We start from the raw sequence: 9,885 nt of genomic DNA on the forward strand, positions 1-9,885 counted from the left end.
CATTTTTCTTAAAATTAAGAATGCCAACTAGGGATATAACCAACTAATCTTCAGAAAAATATCCATTAATTTTCTAAGACACTTGAAGCAAGTAGTATAAATCTTGTTTTTTGATAAATGAAAACATTAGTTTTTTTTACTTTGTTTCTCAAATAAGAATTAAACTATAAAATGGCTTTGCCTATGGTTAAGCAATGCGAATAATTTTTTTATAGTTCGAAAATCGAAACACATTATTACAACATATTTTTCAGCTTTCGATGAATACCATGGCCACAGTGGTATTTATTTTTTATTACTGACTGACACGACGGTGTCAAAAATATTTAGATGTCTACATTGGAATATAATTATCCACGTGTTCGTGATTTTTTTTGACAAAGCTACTGAGAGAGAGACAGAGAAAACTGTAGATCCTTCGAAGAAAAATAACCATAGAAAGAGCTAGCTATGGAAAAACAAGAACATATTAGTTTCTTTCTATTCATAAGATCTTGGCACCTTCCCTTACCCCTTCACACACTACTTTAGACAGAAGAAGGAGGTCAGATTTATGCAACATTTCTGGTGAGACTTTGAATGAATGTTATGCAGAAGTTTAAGAAACTAGACTTACAGGGCGCTTCGCGCCAATCGTCTATTTCAATAGTGCATGAACAATTTCTCTTTGCATACATTGTAAAACATTGTAAAAATAATTTCAAGGATTTTATCGAAAAATTTCGTAGATTTTTAAAACTTAATAACAATCGAATTTTGTTGGAGGCTAATTTTTAAAATTTTGATCATCCATAGACCTTCGCTGGGTTGATGTGAGGTCCCGTACAAAATTTGGGCCTGATCGGCTCAGCCGTTTTGATATTTATTGGATACTAGCTGTAGAACCCGGCGTTGCCCGTGGAATTTTTTTTTTAATTTTGAAAAGAAAAAAAATTTGAAAAAATTAGATTTTGAAAAAAAATCGGTTTTTTGGCCTATAAAACATCCCGGCCACCGATGAGTGTCCACAAAAAATTTCAGCCCAATCGGTCCAGCCATTTGGCCGGCTATACGCAACATATATATATATATATATACGAATGTTTTGTTTTATCATATAGACAAACAAACAGACAGACAAGCAAAGTATCTATATAGAAGCAGATTATAAAAGTATTTGTGTTCATCTCAATAGTTCCTCAATATAAGAACTTATGACTTATTTCAATCTTGCATTAACTCTACCTAATTTAACGGGTCCAATGTTCTCAACCAAAAAGTTAAAAAAGTAACAAAACATTTTTTTGAGATCTAGATATTTATTTTACGTATATCATAGTTACAAGATTGTTAACATTGGTTTAATACAAAAAATATTTTTTTTATATATAATTATAAATCATTAGAAATCATTTAAATTCAAGCGTTGGTAAAGTAACATTTCGATAGAAAAAAAAGAGAAGAAATGATAGCATTCTTTTATGAAATATGATTGAGAGATAGTATAGGCACAGTGTGTGTTATCTCTTATTGGAAAATTGCTATCAGTGTGTATGCTTTCATATGAGCATACACGGTAGCGAGTTTTTACAGTGAAGAAAATTATTGTGAGCCCCACAACGAGGAACATTGTCCGTTCTTCGTTTTTATTGAGGATACATATTAAGCAAAAATATGTTAATTCGTTACTATCGAGGCTTCATGTGGTAAAAGAGTGAATACATTAATTAAGAAGTACTCGAACGACCGAAGTGCAATAGATGCGAACATTGTTGGTTCGTCTTAATAATATTGCAACTTCCTTAGCAGGATGTTAGGAGGAACATAAAATTTCATTACATAAGGTATACTAAATACGAACATTGAAGGTTCGTTAGTATCTTTTTTAAACTGATAAGATAGTATGCTAGCAATTTAATAATGGTGCGGCATCCCATATGAAATGTAGAAACTAGGATCATTAGGTTCCTAGATAAAGTTTCATTTATGGATAGCCGACAGAAAGGTGGACAGACTACGCTGTCCCATTATCTTGTGACATCTGGGTTTCTCGGCGTTGCATCTTGTCGCCGTTTTCTTCTAGTTCCGGGAGCGGTTCAGTTCAGTTCAAACTGAATAATTAAAAGAAACTATTAGTTTTAGTTTATTTAAAGCTTGCATTTGGTAGTGCTTAAATCATATCGAGTGAAATTCGCTTCTACAAAATATACTTCTGAATAGTTACGATTTTTGTAACATTACTTATAAGTTACTTACTTATAAGTAACAAAACATGAAATATTGAAATCACAAAAACTACAGGGTGTCCCAAAAACTATTTTTTATATGTTAGAGCTCTCATGATAGATTGATTCTCAAATTTGACATTTTCGAAATCGATTTAGCTCATAAATTTGTGATCTTTATTTTTCGAATATGTTCAGGGATTCTTTTAAAATTTTAAATCCTAGTGTTATACAACAAATCCTAAAGAATTAAAGGAGTCAAAAGTTGCATCGAGGGGGGAAATTTATAATAAAATTATGATAAAATAATAAGTAGGATCAGTGGCATCTGTTATTCGAACATTTCAAAACATAAGAAAAAATAAGTTTTAATTTTGATATCAATTTTCAACCAAGCCAAAACATTAAACTTCAAACTGGAATAAATTCCTTAATATTAGTGCTACAAACCTCTAATTGGTTTCCATTTGATCGGAAATATTGCACAGACTTCGAAAATGTCCAAAAATGTGAAAATCAAACTATCATGGGAGCTCAATACCAAAAAGATAAATGTTTTTGCGGACATCTCTTAAAAAATACATTAACAATTTCAGAGGAAATTAGTTCCAAATCTAACACTTGGTCCATGTATAACACTGAGTGTTAGAAATGGGCCAAAGATGCAAAGTTATCTTTTACAAGCGTTTATATCTTTAAATCCAACCCAAGTTGAACAAAACTACACCATACATTTATTAAACATGAGTAAAACTGTATACTAAAACAAGAAGTGTCAATTTTAAACTAATAATAAAGTGTATTAGTTTTTGATACTACTTGATTCCATTTTCGAACATATTCCTTTTTTTAAACAAATATCGCATTTCAGCTCATGACTCATTTTTGGAACATATCCTGGTTTTGAGACAATTACTCCAATTCATATTTAAGTCACTTTCAGGGAGAAATCCCATATACCCTTCTTCCTCCAAAACCTCCTTATCTTTCTCCTACCTGCTCCAGAACTCAATGTCAAAAGAACTATTTGTAAAGGCCTAAAGTGTAAAAACAAGAAACACGAAGCAAGAAGAAAAAAGAAATTGAACAGAAAAAAAGTGGATGGGAAATCTGTTGACAGTAGAGATGGGGGCTTAAAACAAGATAACCAAGAAAGAAGAAAAAAACTTTGAACTGTAAAAATTAGAAGAGGATTTGAGCTTTACACTGTCAAATTTTTTCACCGATAGTGAATGAACACAAATACACAAGATGGCAGACGTCCTATCTCCCCCCTCTATGTCCTACTCTAGATAAAAAACTGGATAATGTATAGAACGCCCCCTCCCCCCCAACCAATAAAATTACATTGAAAGTGTGTAGGAATGCAGGAAGATGATGCAGTAATATGACTCAAGCAAAATTTAAAAACAAAACAGGGGGAGATGGTAACCTTGCCACTCTCAGAATATAGATACAGGGCTTGAGTTCTTTCTCTGCAATTTGGCTAGCTGCAGAACCATCCAAAAATAATTAATTTATTTTTATTTTCAAAATTAGCCCAAATATGATTGAAGGATGGACGAGGAATGGACGATCATGAAGAAAGAATGAAACACAAGAAATAAAGAAGTCTCAAAATGTCTGATATCATATTGAATCTTAAAAATATTTTAAAATTTAATTAAAATAAATTAAAGTTAACCCTATCTCTGCTGGGGTACTTGAAAACCAGGATATGCTGGGGGTCAATTTGACCCCCCCCCCCTCTAAATCCCATGTTTAATATTCAAATAAGACAAATGATACATCATTGGAAAGCTCTTGTGCTCTACTTTTAGAATCTGCAAAAAAATTTGCACATTTGCAAAAATTGAATTTTTTATAGAAAAATCCAGTTATAGTAAAAAAGTTTGCAAAAAAATTTGTTCAAAAAATGAAAAATTATACATTTTTGAAAAGCCCTTGACCATGCCATTTCAAATATGCAATAAATTTTGCAAAATTTTAAATAACCAGATTTTTAATCAAGAAAAACTAAAAATGTGCAAATTTCCTTAGACAGGTGGTTTGCAAAAAAATTGCAATTTTTTTTTCGCAAAACTTGTGCAATCCGTTTCCTTATGTCAAAGGCATTCTAAAAAGTCTAATTTTATCCAAATCTGACAAGTGGAAGTGGGTCAAAACAAAGATTTAGTTTGTTACAGGAAAACGGAGTCATTCAGGCAGTGTGCCTGAGGACTCAGGCATTTAGTATTAAAGCCCGGTTTTAGGCCTAAAGGGAGGGCTTTGGGTATGTGGGAAAAGTCAGAAAATTTCAATTGCCTCAGACCAATACTTTTTGAGTTATGTAAAAAAAAACTACAGGGGGGGGTCAAATTGACCCCCTGCCCAGAAGGAATAGGGTTAAAACAAATATCTAAGTCACTTTTCAAGCATAACACTGATGCAATAAAACAAGATTTTTTGATAAGGTAAAATAGAAACAAAATAGAAAGTAAAAACAAGATAAAATATTGTTTTGTTTTTACAATATAGATTTAACTAGAATGCGGTAAAGTAGATCACATGGTTTTTCTTATTTAACAAATGAAATAAGAACATTTAGATTCTAGATATAATCCAGCAATAAATTTAGTCTCTTTAAGATCATTTTTGTTTTTCAGTGATTCATTTTAAAACTTATAATAGTGTGTTAACACAAATTCGAAATATAAGGAAGACGATTTTACTGACTCAAATGCCGTCGACTATTCTCAAGATGTGTGTATCCATTTCCGCCATGAAGCGCCCACATGTCACCCTCGCCCCTCTACACATCCCAGCCCTCAGTCAGGTTAGGAGAGTTGAGCTAGTAACAGCTCCGACACAGGGAGCCTCTTCACTCTTTTATGATGATGACGCAGATACTCAGCTAGCAACAGACATGCTTACCTGAAGGGTTCCCAGTTTATCATGCATTCTGCTTACAGAGACAACATAATCGCTCTAATCCAGCATGATAAAGCCGTGATCTCTGCCTACTAGGTTGGATAAGCCCTGTTGTTCCAGTTCCTGTTGATCTGCTCCACCAACATGAAGCTCTACATCACTCCCATGAAGTACCCACAAATATTCATCATTAATTCCTTTGTTAATTTCTAAACCAACCAATTTTAACCCAGTCTTGGGAAAATATTTCAAAACTTTCGTTATTTAAATAAATGTTAGAAATATCCATCTCTTTATTTTACTATAGTGACTTTTAAAGTCAACATAGTGAGTTTTGTTTTGAATTGCAGATTATACTCAAAAAGGGAAAGTGGGGTTTGTCTAAAAACGCAACAATCATTGAAATTCAAATGTTCGAAAATGGAAAATCCGACATTGTCTTGAAAACGGTCAAGGGTTCTATAATAAAAAAACTCCTTTTATAATTTTGATTTCAGAAAGGAGTTTAAAATTGTGAATTGGTGTCCTCGTCATGCTTAGTAAAATGTTGGTAATAGTTTTTCTATCACATTTAACTCTCGATATGGACTGGGATTCTAAAAACCCAGTCTTTAAGATTATTCCTATTTCTAACACTCAGTGTTAGCAATGGGCTAAGTGTTAATTTTAGAACTAATGTCCCCTAAATTTATAAACGTTCCTAGATTGCACTCTTTCTAATAATATAATTTGAATTTTTGTGTGTTGCTTTTCTTGTTTCTTCGTACATTTTACAATAAAAACAATCGTAAAAAGTACTCAAACTAATTGAGTCTTTGCCACAACCTCTGATTTTCTAATCACTATATCTTTGGAACCAAATGTTGCAGACCTTAGATATTTCAAACTATGAATTCTGTTAGATCGAATAATCTGAGTTTGAAATATCAAAGGTTTACAACATCGGGTTCTAAAGATATTGAGGTTTAAATATTTGATTTTGTTCCAAAGACTCAATTCCTTTGCATTAATTGGTGATTTAAAAAATTTAGAAATTTTAGTGGAATTATATTTTTAACTCCTGTCCAGCCATGAGTCATAACACACCTAGACACTATGTTTATGATCGGTCCAACAACTTTTATTTCTACTGTACGTGGGTCCCACAGCTGTTTCTTTGTAAAACATACTGCCTTCTCTATACTCTATACACACCATATTGTTTTATATTTCTGTTAAAGGAATGATTATTTATTGAATTTATGTACTGTAGTGACCAGTATTCCTGGACTCTGTTTTGTTTCTTGTGTATGCTATTTACATAATACATTCTTAGGGGAAGAATTTCACACATATTTAACTAATAAGCTTAACAGTTCGTTAAAATATTTGCTTTAACTTGTAGACAAAGTTAAATTTTCCTTTCAACATTTTTCAATTATACGTTGGGGTCTGTAAACATTAAAACAACATATTAAATATTATCTAACATGTTTCTTTACCTTTAATAAAAATATTGTTAAAAGCACAAAGATTTAATATTCTCTACATTCTTAATATGAAACAAATATCATTTATTATGAAGTATAAATGAAAAATATTCTGTTTTCTTTTCATGCCGGCATTTTTGGTAATTTTAATGATTATAATTTACGAATGCAACATTTTTACTCCATTAACAATTTTCGCTTACTTAAAAGCTTAAGTTTAAAAACAATTTGATTTAATTATAGAGAAAATTATATTCTTCATTTTAAATCCTAAAAAATTATATATTTTTCCGTTTACATCAGATTCTTCATGGCATTTTTAAATAAAAAGGTCTCTATTATTGGTTATCGTGGTTATTACTTAAAACTATAATAAACCCAGGCGGACTTTTAGACAGCTAAAGTAAGTATACATTGTACAGTTTAGATAAAGACTATAGACGGTAAAACAGTACACCAAAAAAATGATATCCTTTCAGTTAGAACAATGTGAGAAACTATTATAATTAATGAAATATGTTAATAAGGACCGGTTGAAGATTTATGGATTGTATGAACTAAATGAATAAGAAAACTTTATTAGATTCTTAAGGTCTGATGAACCATTGTAAACCTGGACTCTGGAGGAGCCTACTGGGTGCATTAGTTAGAAAAAGATTGTTTTATATTCTTTAGTAGAAGCTGGCGAAAAAATCATAAAGACACGTGTTTTGTTTTCTTGGTACTTTTTTAAAAACAATCTATTTAAGCCTTTAAGACGGTCAAAAGGCCGGATTGTATTTTTTTTTTTTTTTGTTATTAGAACTACAGATCGAAAATTTTAATTTTTGAAAATTGTATATGAAAACATGTCTCACATTACCGCTTGTTATAAATTTTCAAAATCAAATTAAAAAAAAAAATATGTTACGGTCTTTTTTGCCATTTTTGTAAACCTCCCTAGCACGGTCTTTTTGGGGTAATTGTATCTCACTACTATTACTTTAACCGGTTACAAATTTAGACCATCTGCCTTTATTGGATTAAAAAAAATAATGTATAGATAGATACAATGTTTTCTTTACATATAAATTCCATTTTCTTTCCAAATTTTAATAAATTTCATTCGAAATATTTTTTAACTGTGAAGCTCCAAAAGTTTACGGATACGTACTGCAGTTTACAGAAAAGTTATTGCGAATTAAAATTTGTATAAGAATTTTAAAGTTTTAAAACTTAAACAAAGACTTGAAGTTTACTTTAATATATTGAACAGTAAGTATACTTTCTTCCGAATTTACGATCTACTTTGCCGATGTGAAATGACACTAAAACAAATAGACAAAGTAACAAAAAACAAGTAAAAAATATCAGAAAAATCAGGCACATCTATTATACAAATCAAGCACATCATTTAACAATATAAGCGCTAGGTCATCTGCCTGTCCAATTAAAAAACTAACTAACTAAATAACTCACTAACTAACTAAGAAACTTACAAATAACTATCTAACCAACCAACTAACAAACTAACTCACTAGCTAAATAACAAACATCCTAACTAACTAACAAACTTCCTAACTATCTAACCAACCAACTAACTAACAAACTAACTAACTATAAAATACTTTATCTATCTATCTTACCTAATGAATAAACCAATTTGGCAACCTGAGTTTAATTATCTATTCTCTATAAAGTGATGAAGGAGGGAGGAAGGGTTCAGACCCGGTCTCCAATTGAATAAAATTATCCACAGAACCAAAAATATGTTCTTATTTTTTTAAGTAACGTAACGGTCGGTTTTATTTTAAGCCAATTTTTTTCAGTTTGTTATCAATTTTTATTAATTAGCCCAAAGAAAATTAATTGTTTATTCGTATACTATCTGTAAAATGTTTACATCCTTCGAAGTAACAGAAAGATTTAGTCGTAATATAGAATTAATGCAGAAAGCTGCAGGGGTGTACTTGAGAGTGGGGCTGGCATCTCCAGTCTCCCCCCCCCCGAACCTAGAATGGTCCCCCGATACAATATACATGTCCTTTCAAGGCCCCTATCAAAAGTTTTGGAGGATTTCCTTCAAAATCCATATTAAAGCAACATGTTTTAAATACTATTATTTTAAATACTAACCCGCTAAAGGATTAGATTTATTCTTTGGGTTAACTTTTATATTTATGATGAATAAACTTAACCTGTAGGTGTAGTAGTTATACCAGAACTGTAACTATATACATAAATAAAACCAACCCATTTTACCTTTGCTTTTAAAAGGAAGTGAGTCCTTATCACAAATTAAAATTTTCTAATCCCTATATCTTTGCAATCTACTGGTGTACCATGTAAAACTTTGATATTTCAAACTTAGACTATTAGATCTAACCAAATTCATAGTTTAAAGTATCATTTTTTCATCAGAAATATAAAAAATAAATCTCGGAATTGCTGAATTTGTGATCAAGTCACGCATCTCTTTTGTATCAAAAATAGCCAATAATTGGTAGTGAACATTGTCAAATATTTTTTCTGAGGCTCTGTGGAATGGGATTTTAGACGATGAAGAAGAGAGGGGACCAGAAATTTCCAGTATTATAAACTTTAAATAAATTTTATGAAAATGTCGTCTTCTGTTTGATCTTAGCAAAGAAATAATATAATTAATGTATTAATCTTACTCTTCAATTGATTTATGGTGATTATGTTCCAAAACTTCCACCATTAAAGAAATACATTGGTGAAAATAAAATTTGGGAATATAAAGACGACTTTTAGATTCAATTTTTGAATTAATAGTTGAAAGAACATAAAATGCCGCACTTGAGCAGTGAACATGCAGATTGTCTAAATTTCGTCTTCAAATTCCGGAGTTTTTTTATATACAAATTCAATCAATAATTCTGATAAATTCAGGTTCATCGGTGCCACTGCCAAGCAAAGTAACATGTATGATACCCAACTGCAAGCCAACCAAGAATAGGAGAGTCTGCGTTTACCATACCAGCAGACCCAAAAAGAAAAAAATTTGGATGAAGGCTCTTTAATTGGACCATCTGAATTCCTTACGCTGAAGTATCCCAGAGTGTGTAAAAACTTTTACATTGTTACATGAATATTATGACGTTATATTTTTCAATAATTCATTTAAATCAGGTAGAGAGAGAATTCAATCATGAATGCAAAATTAATCAGATAATTGATTACTGTAAAAAGTACAAGGTTACTTGCATAAAAGATTTGATGCATTGATTTTCTTCTTATAAGCACTTAATATACTTCAAACCAAAAGTAAATGTTCCAAAGGACTGACAGATGTAATTTCA

The 9,885-nt window shown here is 31.1% G+C and overlaps 1 long non-coding RNA gene across 1 annotated transcript; it reads left to right on the forward strand.

Annotated features, from left to right (window-relative positions):
* Nucleotides 1–1,464: 1,464 nt before the first annotated feature.
* On the forward strand, nt 1,465–9,698 carry LOC111700478 (uncharacterized). Its single transcript, XR_002764997.1, has 3 exons — nt 1,465–1,823; nt 5,612–5,664; nt 9,476–9,698. It is a non-coding gene; the product is annotated as an uncharacterized LOC111700478 (long non-coding RNA).
* Nucleotides 9,699–9,885: the final 187 nt, after the last annotated feature.

This window comes from Eurytemora carolleeae, unplaced genomic scaffold (assembly GCF_000591075.1).
Source record: "Eurytemora carolleeae unplaced genomic scaffold, Eaff_2.0 scaffold402, whole genome shotgun sequence".
Classification (NCBI taxonomy): Eukaryota; Metazoa; Arthropoda; class Copepoda; order Calanoida; family Temoridae; genus Eurytemora; species Eurytemora carolleeae.